This window comes from Symphalangus syndactylus, chromosome 9 (genome assembly GCF_028878055.3).
Source record: "Symphalangus syndactylus isolate Jambi chromosome 9, NHGRI_mSymSyn1-v2.1_pri, whole genome shotgun sequence".
NCBI lineage: Eukaryota > Metazoa > Chordata > Mammalia > Primates > Hylobatidae > Symphalangus > Symphalangus syndactylus.
The window spans coordinates 47344085-47359258 of record NC_072431.2 but is presented as its reverse complement, the minus strand read 5'-3'; the positions used below and the strand labels follow the sequence as shown (position 1 = coordinate 47359258).

The 15174-nt window shown below is 33.6% G+C and overlaps 1 protein-coding gene across 13 annotated transcripts in view; it reads left to right on the top strand.

Moving 5' to 3' along the window:
- The window catches only part of GALNT13 (polypeptide N-acetylgalactosaminyltransferase 13), a 613915-nt gene that overhangs the window by 279098 nt on the left and 319643 nt on the right, over positions 1-15174 (top strand). The window lies entirely within an intron of this gene.

Genomic DNA, 15174 nt, shown 5'->3' with positions numbered 1-15174 from the left:
TCTTTTATATTTATAATCAACATATTTCAGAATCTCAGAACTTCAGCTAACTCAGATTATATCAATTCTAGCAATGTGTGGTTCTGATTACCTACCACATAGCAGGAATTTATTGTGCGTGCATATGCTGAAAAAGATGAACTATTTTCTTTCCTGGCAAAGCAAAATACGTTACTTGCAAAGATGCTGCAAAATACTCAGGCCAAACAGGTTTTTCTATGTGAGATGTTTTTGTTGTTTTGTTTTGCTTTCTTTATCATACCAGATGCAGAGCAAATATGCTCTTTAATAGATTACAGTTGTATGTTGCTTAACACTGCAGAAATGTTCTGGAAAATGTGTCATTAGACAATTTTGTCATTGTGTAAGCATCGTAGGTGTACTTACACAAACCTATATGGTATAGACTACTGCATTTCTAGGTTATATAATGTAGCCTATTGTTTCTAGGCTGTAACTCTGTACAGCAGATTACTGTACTGAACACTAGAGATAAATGCAACATAATGTTAAGTATTTTTGTATCTAAACATAGAAAAGGTATAGTAAAAACATGGTGTAACAGATAAAAATTTGTATACTTGTATAGGTCAAGTAGCATGAATGGAGCTTGCAGGACTGAAAGTTGCTCTGGGTGAGTCAGTGAGTGTGTAGTGAATGTGAAGGCTTAGGGCATTACTGTACACTGCTGTAGACTTTGTAAACACTATACACTTAGGTTATACTAAATTTATTTTAAAAATTTCTTTCTTCAGTAATGAATTAACCTTACATTACTGTGATGTTTTTACTTCATAAAGTCTTGATTTTTTTTCACTTTTAAGCTGTTTAGTATTAATACTTAGCTTAAAATACAAGCATACTATACAGCTATAAAATATTTTCTTTCTTTATATCCTTATTATTTTTTCCGTTTTTAATGTAATTTTTAAATTTTTCTCTTAAAAACGAAGACACAAACATACACATTAGCTTAGGTCTATTCAGGGTCAGGATCATCAAAACATCACTAGGCAATAGGAATCTTTCTGATTCATTATAATCTTATTAGACTCTCAAATATGTGATCTGTCATTGTGTAATGCATGGCTGTATTTGCCTTACTGCATAAAAAGGTCCATATACTTTGCTTATAAAAAGTATACCTGCATTGCTATTCCAGCATAAAAATAGCTCATTGTCTATATGACTCTTTGACCCTATAAAAGTGGTTTATTATGGTTTCCAGCAATTTATACTGCTGTTTATAATTAGAATGCTTAATTATCAGCTATGGAAGAAATAGGCACTTGGAAATAATATTGCACGAAGAATGATGTTGAAAAATTCAGCTTTTATATGACTAACTGTAAGCTATGCTCTAGATACTTGAACATGTTTTAAACAGATGTAATAAAATGAAAGTATTTAGTGGCAGAATTGTAATTCTAATATATGGTCCTTGTAAAGCAAACTCTTGGCATTAATAAAAGATGTGTCTTGAGATTTTAGAAAATCTCCAAGTTTACAAATATGCTCCAGGACACACTTCCATGTAAATAGAAATTGTTCTTTTGAGCACTTAATGATTTTTCTCTACATGCAATAGAACATAATTAATGCAAATAAAATTTGCCACCTCTAGTGGGCTACATTACACTACTGTGTCATGATATTAGCATCATATTTACTGACTCTTATTTTTTTCTTTCTGAATTACTTCATATAATATGAAAACCTTGGCTGGGCTTGGTGGCTCATGACTGTAATCCTAGCACTTTGGGAGGCCAAGGCAGGCGGATGACCTTAGGTCAGGAGTTCAAGACCAGCCTGACCAATATGGTAAAACCCCATCACTACTAAAAATACAAAATTAGCTGGGCATGCTGGTGCATGCCTGTAATCCCAGCTACTCAGGAGGCTGAGGCAGGAGAATCGCTTGAACCTGAGAGGCAGAAGTTGGAGTGAGCTGAGATTTTGCCATTGCACTCCAGCCTGGGCAACAAAAGTGAAACTCTGTCTCAAAAAAAAAAAAAGAAAAAGAAATGAAAAGAAAAAAGAAAACCTTGTTGAGATTCCAGGGCTCGTAATTGTCAGAGGTTTATTTGGTATCTTAGTAACTGCTTTGTCACAACCATTGTATAATTTTGAAATGTCTCTCTCAACAAAATCACAAGTAATTACATATTGTGGACATTTTTGGTCCCTGGGAAATAGTTCAACATTTAATATTAAATTTGTGCATTGCAAATTATTATGTAAAAATAATTTTACATGTAGTCCTGTATGTATGTGTGTGTGTGTGTGTGTGTGTAGATATACTTGTTTGTATATAGATACATTTAAAAGTATATACAATAAGCATATACAAAAAATATGTACAATAAACATAGTCTTCAAAGCAATTTTAAGCATTTTAGATGCTAAGTTTATAATGTTTAAACATTGCATTTATTACTTTGTTTTATATGCTGTAGTATGCTGTAGTGCAATGATCCCCAACCTTTTGGCACTGGGGACCAGTTTTGTGGAAGACAATTTTTCTACAGATTTGGAGGTGGTGGGTTGGGGGTTGGGGGTGATTTCAAGATGAAACTATTCTAACTCAGTTGATCAGGCATTAGATTCTATAAGGAGCACACAGCCTAGATCCTTCGCAGGTGCAGTTCACAATAGGGCTTGTGCTCCTGTGAAAATCTAATGCAGCGGCTGATCTGACAGGAGACTGAGTTCAGGTGATAATGCTTGCTCTCAGGCAGCTCACCTCCTGCTGTGTGGCTGGGTTTCTATAACAGGCCGGGACCAGTACTGGTCCTCAGCCCCAGGGACCTCTGCTGTAGTGTGATAAAATGAGAGGCTATGATAATTATATATTCCAGAAAACTAGGTAAACACTATTTCAAGTTTTTAAAAAATCTTGACTTTCAACTGTCAGAATACAAGTAAATCAGAACCATGAATTAAAAAAAAAAAAGTAAGTCTTCATTGAGCTAATGTTTAAAATATTCATAGCCAGTGATATTTTTTTTTTTCTTTTGAGAATCTCTGCCGGGCACGGTGGCTCACACCTGTAATCCCAGCACTTTGGGAGGCTGAGGCCGGTGGATCACCTGAAGTCACAGGTTTAAGACCAGCCTGGCCAATATGGTGAAACCCTGTCTCTACTACAAATACAAAAATTAGCCAGGTGTGGTGGCCCACGCCTGTAATCCCAGCTACTCAGGAGGCTGAGGCAGGAGAATCGCTTGAACCCAGGAGGCAGAGGTTGCAGTGAGCCGTGATTGTGCCACTGCACTCCAGCCTGGTTGACAGAGTGAGACTCTGTCTCAAAAAAAGAATCTCTTAGCTCTAGTTTGTTGTCTTAGTCTAAGAAAAAAAGGATCCCTTAGCATACTAAGTTTATGAGTAAGTCTTAAACTGTGGAGCAATCCAACATTTTAAATGAATAATTCAAGTTGCTTAGCATGTAAGGTACCTAAAATCCTGTATATACTGTGGTTATTACTGCTTGAATTTTCATATTTTACAAATAGTCTCTGAAATAATATTAATGAAATAACTTTTCATTTTATTTTTATATAAAACTACAGTGTATGTTATAAGTATGAAAACAGTAATACCATCCAAAATTCCTAGACAAGTCACAGTGTATGAGGTTTACCAGGGACATTTGCAAGTCATCTTGAATGACTCAATTGTGGGACTGCCTGGGAACAACTAATGTTGAAAAACTTACCATGAGTCACATATCCAAACTGTTATTTAAAAGATTTAGAAATGTTAATACTCATTTGATCTAGAAAATATTTTTATAATTTGATTATATGCCAGTTACAGTTCAGTTTTTGGATAATTATATCTTAAAAAGATATAGATACATTAAGTTAGCACAAGTGATGACTGATGTAAATTATGTAAAGATGTAAAATGAATAGGATTCTAAAATAATTAATTTAAGAAGAAGCTGAATTTATTTTAGTGGACAACTTGAGTTGATACTTAGAAAGCGTCTGAGTCATCCAAACTGTGAATTCATTCAAATATCTAATCATATTTTACTGCGTTATACCTTTAAACTATTTTGGCTAAATTCTGAAAATTGTCCAAAAAGTTTAATGTTACGTTTGACATTAATATCAATTTACAAATATTGGAAAATGTATTCAGGGAATAAATCTAAGCATATATCCTATGTTTACACAGAGAACAGACTAGGTAAAAATAGTTTTTTTTGGAGGCAGTTGTGAATAACCATCAGGACAAATTGAAGTTCTGTTCTGTAATATCTATCCCTAGGAATGTTTAAATATTTATAAAAATTTACTTAAAGTATTTAATTTTTTAATACATGCAATACATTAGTATGTAATCCTATTTTTTTGATATAAGATGCTAGTTACAAAGAAATTGTTACTTTTATATTTTAAGTACAATTAAGGGCAGATTTATGCAATGTTTTACCTTCTTGAAGGCCCTTCATTTCTGGGATACTTACGTAGTCTCTCTCCATCTCTCTCTCTCTCTCTCTCTACATATATATATATATATATGTATGTATATTTAGTTTACATGTTTATATAAACTAAAAATTTACATATAAATTTACATATAAATTTTATTGTATAAATAAAATTTTAGACAGCTGTAATCAGCCCTCTCTCTCCTTTGCCCATTCCCCCACAAATAAAATTTTTTAAAGTAAATGTCTTAATAACCTATCTGATTCAGAATGTTGAGAAAAATGACTATTAACTAATGGCTCAGCATTAGAGATTTGTTAGCATGTTTCTCATCAATTATGGGGGTAAGATTTGTAAATTTATATATTTTGGATTTCAGAAGCGCAGGGTTTAAATACTTCCGATGTCAGAAAGTAAACAAATAGATGTCATTTTGTTTGGCTTTTAACCTAAAGTTCTTTAGCATTTACTTGAATTCAGTCATTTAATAACACGTCAAGGGCTGGTACTGAGTTTTTTTTTTTTGAAGGTTATAATGCAGCTAGCATTTAAATATTTCTCATCAGGAAAAAATTGAGAAAATAGGAAATTTATTTTAGCTTTTTATATCCTAGGCCAAATAACTGCTTCTTACACATGCACACTTTCAAGTCGATAAGAGGAAAAGACTCTAGCAACCTTACATTATTAGTGGAAGAGGAGCTGTAGCATACAAATTTTGAATAAGTTGCTCTCAAAGGACAAAGAATTTATTTACTACATTAAGTAGGAATAAGACATAGTATATATTTTTTCTGTGCTCAATCTCATGAGTACATGTTCATTTATAAGGTTTGCCTTTCCCATAAATTAAAATATGATAAATGTAGCATTGATTGCACAAAGGAGAAATAGAAAATGAGAATATTAATTGGATTTCCAATCTCTGTTCCACATCTTTTCTTTTTAATTTGAGAATTAATGCAACATTTTTATGCTGGTAAAAATCTTCCCTGTGAAGATAATAATAATTTCTTTAATAATTTGATTTATGTAATGTGCTCATGTGTAGAATTAATTTCACTATCCAAATTAAAAGTGGTATGTTAGAATGCCTGTATGTTTACGTATGCACAATGTATGTATATATATATACACACACACACACATGCATACATACACACATATATACACACACATACATACACATACACACACATATATACACACACACTTGAGGAATGTGGATATAAGTATTATTATCATTTGGGGGATAATAATACTGTTACACTGTAAGTTTCCTTTCAAATAAGAAAGTAGAGTAACACATGTCTAGGCATGTTCTCGGGGATACATTTAAGTACATTGTATGCAGAAAACATGCCACATAACCTTTATTTACACTTGAACTACCCCTCCATGGTTTCCTTATGTAATTTAATTTTCTGACACTACTACCTTCAACTTCTAAAAATAATGTGGTGTTATATACATAACATAAAATTTGCCATTTTAACTATTTTAAAGCGCATAGTTAAGTAGTGTTAAGTATAAAGGACATCAGAATATGCTACCCTAAAATATGCAAATTTAGCATAAAGATCCTTTTGAGCTGAAGGCAATTAAGGAAAAGCAGGCACAGGAAACCTCTCTACTCTTCCCCATCTGCCTAAAAGTAGGGCATACATATGACTTACAAAAGCATCCTCCACTCTCATACCAGGAGGAGAAGGGCAACCTTTATTAGCAGAAATAGAAATGCTGTCAAGATAAGCCAGCATAAACAAATCTCACTAAATAACCTTTATTATCCGTTAGTTTCCCTCCTACATTACAGAGTTTCCCACCTTAGAAGCCCCAAACCCTTTTCCTTTGTCTTGCCACTTCTCCACAGTTTATCACTCTTTTTTGAAATGCCATATAAACCCACTGAGTGTAACTACTTGTTTGGGTCTTCACTTCTTTTCTATGAAGGTCTCTGTTCATGTGAAAATCAAATGATTATAATCAAATAAAATATGTATGCCTTTTTTTCCGGTTAATCTGTTTTTTGTTAGTTTAATTCACAAGCCCCGGTTATAGAACCTAAGAAGGTAGAGGAAAGGTTGTTCTCTTCCCTATAAGTGAATTTACATTGTTGTGCAATGAATCTTTAGCATTATTTTCATTTTGTAAAACTGAAACTCTATAGCCATTAAACAGGAACTCCACATTTCCTCAGCCCCTAGCAACCACCATTCTATGTTCTGACTTTCTAAAGTTGATATTTTCAGCATTTATCAGAACCTAATTGTGTACCAATGAAAACTAAGAGATACGGTATTACATTAGAGAATGGAATGAATATATATATATATTTGAATGGAATATAGATATACATATGGAATATATATATATATTTCTATGGAATATATATATATTTGAATGGAATATATATATATATATATATATATATCTCCTAGTATGTGGCAGTGTGAATTTAGAAGTGCCATTGTATCAAGGCGTGATGAAGGACAGTTTTACAGGAAGGTGTATTTGGAACCAAGCTTTGTGAGATGAATTTGTGTAGAACCAGGCTGACACAGAAAGGAGACAGCAGAAAGGAAAGTATAGACAAGCAAGCCAGTTCTGGTTAGAGGAGGGCCAATGAAACTATTTGTTAGGAACGTGCATCATAGGTAAACAGGTACGGAGCCTGGCTACTATTTTATTTATACACTTAATAATTTATATATTCAAATTTACCAAATACCTATTTGTTTGTTTGTTTTTGCAAATTCTAGTTGAGAAAGCAGAAAATCTAATTTTCACTTCCTAAATCTACATGGTAATCATATTTTTACTTATGTTTTTCCTACTTGAGTTATGTAGGCCTGAAAGGGTTTTTAAAATATTATCCACTATCATGGTTGTTAATGTGTTCTTATATTTCTAATATTTTGTTTTGTTCCCTATATTTTTGTTCTATGTGACTTAAGGCAGAAATACTCAATTATTTAACTCAATTATTTAAACCTCAGTAAAAATTAGAGTTCTCAGCAATTACATCTGACAGTTTTTTCCAAAAAAATAAGAAAATTTAATAAAGAAAAAGTAATTTTTAAAATGCAGAAAGTTTGGATAACCAAGGAATGGAAAATGATGATACAGTTCAGACAGAAGGTATGTGAGGCCCTGTGAGACAAGAAAACAACTCAATTAGAAAGTTGTTAACTATCCATCCAAGCTCACTGGCCTGCAGAGGGTGATGAAGAATCTTAAAAACAATTTTATTTAGACATGTGATGGTAGGCAACAAGGAGATTTTAGAACAAAAACATGATGTGATGGAAATGATATTTAGGAAGTGTTATTCTTGCAGTATTATATAAAAGGTATTATAGATAAGAGAAGCCTGAATTTAGTAAGATTCCCTATTGACTATTATAGTCACATAGATCTAATTGGATAAGGAACTTGTCTAGGACAATGGCCTTAGAAACATAAAGCAATATGTAGTAATTAATTAAAATGAAGAGAAAGGAAATATACCAAATTTAAGATAGCTTCAGGAGGGATGGGCATGTGGTTGAATTTTCAACTTTATTTGTATGTGCAAGTATTTGTGTATGTGCATTTATAGGAAAGAGAGAAAGGAACTGTAAGTAAAAATTATCCTAAGTATGTTTTCAAGTGATTTTCCAGAATTGGTGACTTACTAGATATAAGGGAAGTCGAGATATGACTTCAGTGTTTCAAATTGGGTGACTAGGAGATTTGTGGTATTGCTAACTGATTGTTTATGTTTGTGTGTGTGTGTGTGTGTATAAACATACATATACAAAGAGAAACACATAAATGCAACTTTTAATATGGATAGTAGAATTAATTTCACACATAAGAACATTAGATAAATCAAAATATTATGGAAACTATTACTGTTATCTTCAGAGGCAAGATTTTTTACTAGCATATGAAAGCTATAGTAATTCTCAACTTGAAAATAAAAGATGTGTACCAGAGATCAAAAATTCAATTAATATTCTCATTTCTATTTCATCTTTATGAAATCAACGCTGCCTTTATCTGTATATTATTAAAATAATTGTGCAAAATATAATCTTTAAAATCAGCCATTTGAAAGTCTTTGTGGTTAAAAAGTGTATGTTTTTACTCGTCTCATGGAAAAAAATCTAATTTAAAAAGCAAAGATTTGTTTTAGTAAACATTTGCAGATTGATTCAATTTAAGAAAGCAGATAGTTCTGTTATTGCTAGAAAAATCCTATGTGGAGGAATATTTGACTTCTGTATTAAATTACTTCTCACTATTTTTTGCCCCAGATGTTTTCTGTGCACATATCAGTTTCTTAAGGGAAGGGTAAATTGTTCTAATGCCAGCTTACAATAGTATTTTGCTGAGGAAGAATGTGATTTTATACTTAAATAGCTTAACTCATGATAGTAAGACATAGTTTTTTTGACATGAGAGATGTTAGCATCTGTCTAAAAATTCTCATTGTATATTATAATTAATATTCTCATCAGCTTGCAAAGTCTCCCCGTAGAAGGCAGTATACTTTCTTTATGGCAGTTGCTGTTTAAATTAGAAAATTTATATTTGGACTTTGAATTTTAATATTTAAGGTTGCTGTGTAATTTTGTTCATTAAGAATATTGAAAACAAGGCCAAAAATAAGTTGCATTTTGTTACATTCCAAGTCCAACTTGAAATAAATGGAACATATGTAATGGCTATACTTTTAGGATAAAACTATATATGTACAAATATATTTTCTACATATATTTATGTACTGCATAGTACATATATATTCTACATATATTTATGTATTGCATTTATAGTGTCTTATTTTATTTTTTCCCTAACATAAAGGATTCTGTCTATTTTTTTTATGCCTTTTTATTTGTGAGTTATAGTATAGGTACAGATAGAGACATTTTCACTAAAATGTCATAGGAGACTTTCTGGTTATATTTGACCAGATAGTTAATTTTCTCAGATAGTGTTCTATCTTCAAATAGAAATGGAAAGATCAAATATAATGTGATTGTTTTATCATCATGCTATATAAAATGGTGTTGAATTCCACAATATAAATTCTTAAGTAAAATTCACATTTTATATTGATCCAGTGTCTCATTTCTAAGCTATATTTTATAAGAAATTTAAAAGCAAGTGTAGCACATAGTTCCTATCCTTGATAAGCATAGTGATTAGGAAAATATATTTTCCCCCATGACACAGTTTACACACATGAATTAATAAATTATGTGACAATAGTAAATGTAGCTAAATATCAATATTTATTGAACTTTTAGTATGTATCAGCTATATATTAAGTAGTTGAGCTGAATTATGACATGGAATTTTCAATCAAAGCCCAATGAAGTATATCATATGCTTTAATGTATTTGTTTACAGATTAGGAAACATACTCAGAAAGGTTAAGGAACTTCCTCAGGATCATGCAGCTGACATTTGAAGTAAGGCTGTCTAATTCTGAGTATTTGCTCTCAACGACTACAGAACACCAAAGAATATAAAAGGGGAAAAGACAAGATAGAGAGTTACATTACTAGGAACTTCATGGAAAAGATGAGGCATGGGTTGGCCCTTGAATAAAGGCTGGAACTTATATAGATATAAGGGAGAACACAAAGGTTCCAAGTGGAAAGACAAAAATCCCTTTGTTATTCCATCTCCTCGTGCACAGAATAGAATGATTAAATAGTATGTTGAAGAGACTGATCTAATATCATAATGAGTTTATTTGGGAGACGGTTCATACAGTCATGCTGACTTGTCTTAAGTTAAATACTTAAATCACTACTCTGAGGCAGGCTTTAATACTGTCCATCAGTCATACGATATTTCCCTTGTCTATCCTTTTTTCCACTTTGTAAATTATTATTTTATAAATTCATCACTCCCCTCCCTCACACCTACAATACTTCCTCTCAACCCTCATTCTCATTATCTTACCTTCTGTTTCACTGAGAAAAATAGATGCAAAGAAAACTCCCCCTAGTCTCACCATGGCATCTACCCATCTACCCACTTACTTGAATTTGTAGCCCTTTACTCAGCCTTCTCCACTATTACTATGAATACATTGTCCGTGTTTCCAATTACAACCAGCCCATCCTCTAGGTGTCCTTTCCTCTTACCTCTTAACTGCTTAAGCACAAGTGCAGTGTTCCAACAATTCTACCCACTTTTTTTTAAGAGATGGGGTCTCACTATGTTGCCCAGGCTGGATTTAAACTCCTGGGCCAAGCAATCCTCCTACCTCAGCCTCCTTAATATAACTGGGACTACAGAATCCTGCTTACTTCTTTAATCAGTTTTCTCTCTTGGGTTATTCTTACCAGAATGCAAACATACTGTTTATCCTCCCTTAAAAACAAATGTATAAACAAAATACTTCTCTAGTGAATGCTTATCGTGGATTTGTTCATTTTTCTTTTCATATTCCAAGAAGTTCTTGAAAGAGTTGGCTGTCACTCTCTTGAGCCATCTCCCCACCACCATTTTGTTTTGAATTCCCTGCAGTTGACTTTTATCCCCACAATACAGCAAAATTGCTATTGCCGAGGTCACTAATGATTCCTATGGTGCTATATTTAGCAGTCAATATTCAGTTCTCATATTGACTTGCCAGCATAATTTGACACAGATGATTATGATCTCCTTTTTGAAATAAATTTTTCACTTGGCTTTTATGTCACTACACTGGAATATAATTTTCTCCTACTTTTCTGGTGATTCCTTCCCTTCGTTATTTGCTGATACCTTTTAACCCTAACCCCAAGTGTAGATATGTCCTAAGGGTAAGGCCTAAGGGTAATGAGCTGGCCGATTTTCTGTCGGCAATCATTCCCGTGGTAATTTCATGTAGTGTGTCAATGTTCAATATCATTTAATCTGCAGCCCAGACTTCTCCCCTGATATCGAGAATTGAACGTCTCATGGTATTCTGGATATCTTCCCTTGACTATCCAACACTCATCTAAATCTTAAGCACCAGATAGTCCCAAACTCAGCACCAGATAGTCCCCACAAAGCCTCATATTTTCAGGAAGTTAATCCTCTTAGAAAACAGAAATTCCATTCTTTCATTTGCTCAGGCCAAACCAGGAAGTCTCATTGCACCGTCTCTTTCTATCAACATCTGACTCATCATCTCATTAAAAATATTAACTCTTATCATCATCTTCCCTGCTACTATTAATATTTTAGTCTAAGCTGCTGATATTTTTACCTGAATCATTGTAGCAATCTACTAAGTGTTTTTGTTTGTTTTGGTTTGGTTTTTATTTTTTGTTGTTGTTGTTGTTGTTGTTTTTAATTTTCTTTAGCACCCTTCCATCTCTGATCAACATAACAGTAAGAGTGAGCCTATTAAAATATAAAGTCCTGTTAAACTGTAAATCAGTTTTGTGCTTATTTCTCTCACTGCAAGGCACAGGTGAACCATACCAAGAACAATTCCACTTTAGGACCATTTTACTTCCTATTCTCTCTGCCTGGAGGTTTCTCCTGAATATCCACATGGTTTGCTCCCTTACCTTCAATCTCTTTAATTATGCCTGAGGTTGCAATTTTTCTGAATTTGAAAAATCAGACCTTGGCAATGACCTTGAGCAGTAGGACATAAATAACTCCCACATGCTGAGCGTTCCAATAATGGAACAGTAGTCATAAATGGGTTAACCCATTTATCATCTCTCTAAATTCTTCTTTGGCCACATTATATAAAATTACTCCAACCTGTGACACTTTCTACTCCCTTATTCTGGTATATTTTTCTGCTTTGTACTACTGACTACCTAATATGATTAATGTTTTACTTCTTTTCTTTATTATGAATAAGGAAATAAAATATATTTCTTTTCTCACTAAACATAAGTTCATTGATTGCAGTGGTCTTTCTTTTTTATTATTTATTTGATTGATTGATTGACTGATTGATTGATTTTTGAGACAGTCTCACTCTGTTGCCCAGGCTGGAATGCAATGGCACAATCTTGGCTCACAGCAACCTCCTCCTCCTAGATTCAAGAAGTTCTCCTGCCTCAGCATCCCAAGTAGCTGAGATTACAGGCACATGCCACCATGCCAGGCTAATTTTTGTATTTTTAGTAGAGACAAGGTTTCACCATGTTGGCCAGGCTGCTCTCGAACTCCTGACCTCAAGTGATCCACCCACCTCAGCCTCCCAAAGTGCTGGGATTACAGGCCTGAGACACCATGCCTGGCCAATTGCAGAGGTCTTCCTAGGGGACTTTCATCTGTATGGTGGGCACTCAATAAATATTTGTTGGGTGAATTTATAAATTAATAAATGATGATATATATTCTGATTGCACACAGAAGATGTGACAGGCAGAAAAACTTGACGTTGATTTTGTAATCAAAAGTAAACTTAATAGGTTTTTAGAGACATACTAAGTTGATGAAAGAGGTATAGATCTGTATTGGGATGAGTTAGTGTTTTTTTAATCTATTTTTTTCCCAGCAGGACAGTTTAGCCTGGAGCAGAATAAGAAAAAAAGAGAAATTGAAAATAGTCTAATGTTGGGGATTACTACAGTGTGCACTATAAAAAATCAGAGTGTAATTGAGGTAGTCGGAATTTAATGATAGCTAAGAGAAGACTAACAAATTATTACAATTAAAGTTGGAAGTCCTTTTTATAGCTTCCATTTATTGAGCAACTACCAAGTGCCCTAGGTGCTGATAAGTCTTCTACCTTAAGTCTTCCTCTTCAATCCTTAAATTATGCTTAAAAAGTAAATTGCATTATTCCCATTTTATAATTAAGGGAACTGAGGGAAGAAGAGATATTTTTATTTGGGCTGAACTATTGGAAATGCTTTCTCCTGTAATTTCCTCTAAATTTGCTGCTAGACTTCTCTTCCCAGCCTTTATTTGATTTATCTGAGGTTTTTGGCCATTTTCACCTATTTTGAAAGTCTCATTTTTAGATACTATGGTGCAGCCTAGTTTTTGGCTAATACTGGTTGGCCTTCATACTCTCCAATGTGGCATGCATTTATATTTTCATTTTTTGAGAAGCATTTTGGAGACTACTTTACTGTAAAATTTCCAACAGACCAATGACTCCCACCTGATTTCTTTCAATCTCTCTCAGTTCCTGCTTCAGACAGAACACCATGCAAGAACTTGCTTCTGAGGCTCTCTTACCTCATCAGACAGCCCTATAGAGGAGAGACTTGAGTGCAATAATTCTTACCATATCCACATCCCTGTAGAATTCATGACTCCTTACCACATCCAAATTTGCAAAGGTACTTCTTCAACCCCTGACTTCTTTCCCCACTCAGCCCTTAACAATCTTTTTCAAGATGATTCCTGCCTTACATGTCTCCAAACATTAAAAAAAACCAAGTCATGTTACTATCCCATTACATTCTGTCATAACCCAAAGCACTATTTCAGATTATAATTTTATGGCCATTAAACATTTTTGCAAGAGTGAGATGCTGATCTCTTAAAAGCAGCTACAAGCTCTGAAAATAGATGTTTTAAGATTCTCATCACTTGGCTTAAGAGATAAGAAGCACACTTCTTCCCTTCCCTAGAAGTAGAAAATGCCACCATATACCCAACGCCTTTAAATTCCCTTACTTCATTGAACTCTTCTTCAAATTTCTTATCTTCTCCCATATAAATTAGAGATATATGATAGATTCACTGTTACAATATCAGTACTGCTATCTTTCCAATGGCTTCCTTTAGAATTTGGGGGTAACTTATCATTGGCTAGCCTCACTTTTCATACTTGCTAAAATTCCAGGAAAATGAATTTTTCTTATCTCTATACTTACCACATTTATCTTTTATCACACAGTATACAAGCCTCAAAAGTCAGGAATTGAACAAATCTCTCTGACTCCAAAGTTTTACTCTTTCTTCTGCTTCCTACTTGAGTTTCTTGAGAGGGTAAAGGACACTGAAATATGCATGCAATGAGAAGGAAATGGTCAGGATACTAAGATTATAAATGTGAGCATAAATCTGTGAAATGCTGCAGTGTTCTTGGTTCAACAACTGTATTCCCATTGTCTAATAAATGTGTTCTATATTATTAATAAATATTCTGCTAGAATGTATATTTCTTCATTTAAGAAATCTAAAAGTTCATGACAATTGCATCAAGATGATTGAAGCAGTCTGGAGTAGAAAAGAAAATAAATGTGAGTCCCACACTGGTATCATTTTAAGGAGTTCAGAATTGGTATGCATTGTGGTAGGAGTGGGGACAGGAGAGAACAACAGGAATGATTACGTGGGTGGCTGAGACAGATGGTGTGGACTTCAAATAAAGAAACCCAGAGGGTGGTGGATAAATAATGATGAGAGTAGCATCGGAGAGTAAGGAAAAATTGGACAATTCTATCTCAAGAACTCAAGGAATAAAAGATGAAATCAGACTTTTAAATGTTTACTACCTTTAATTATTTAAATGATGTGACAACAAATAACACTTGGAAAATCATTTTTAAATGTTTTTGTTATAACCTCTTATAAACAAGAGGATTAGTTTATAGGAAAAGACAAGACTGAGCAACATAACAAAATCAAGTGTATTTTTGTTGTTGTTGTTGAGACGGTCTCTCTCTGTCACCCAGGCTGGAGTGCAGTGGAGCGATCTTGGCTCACTGCAAGCTCCACCTCCTGGGTTCACGCCATTCTCCTGCCTCAGCCTCCCGAGTAGCTGGGACTACAGGTG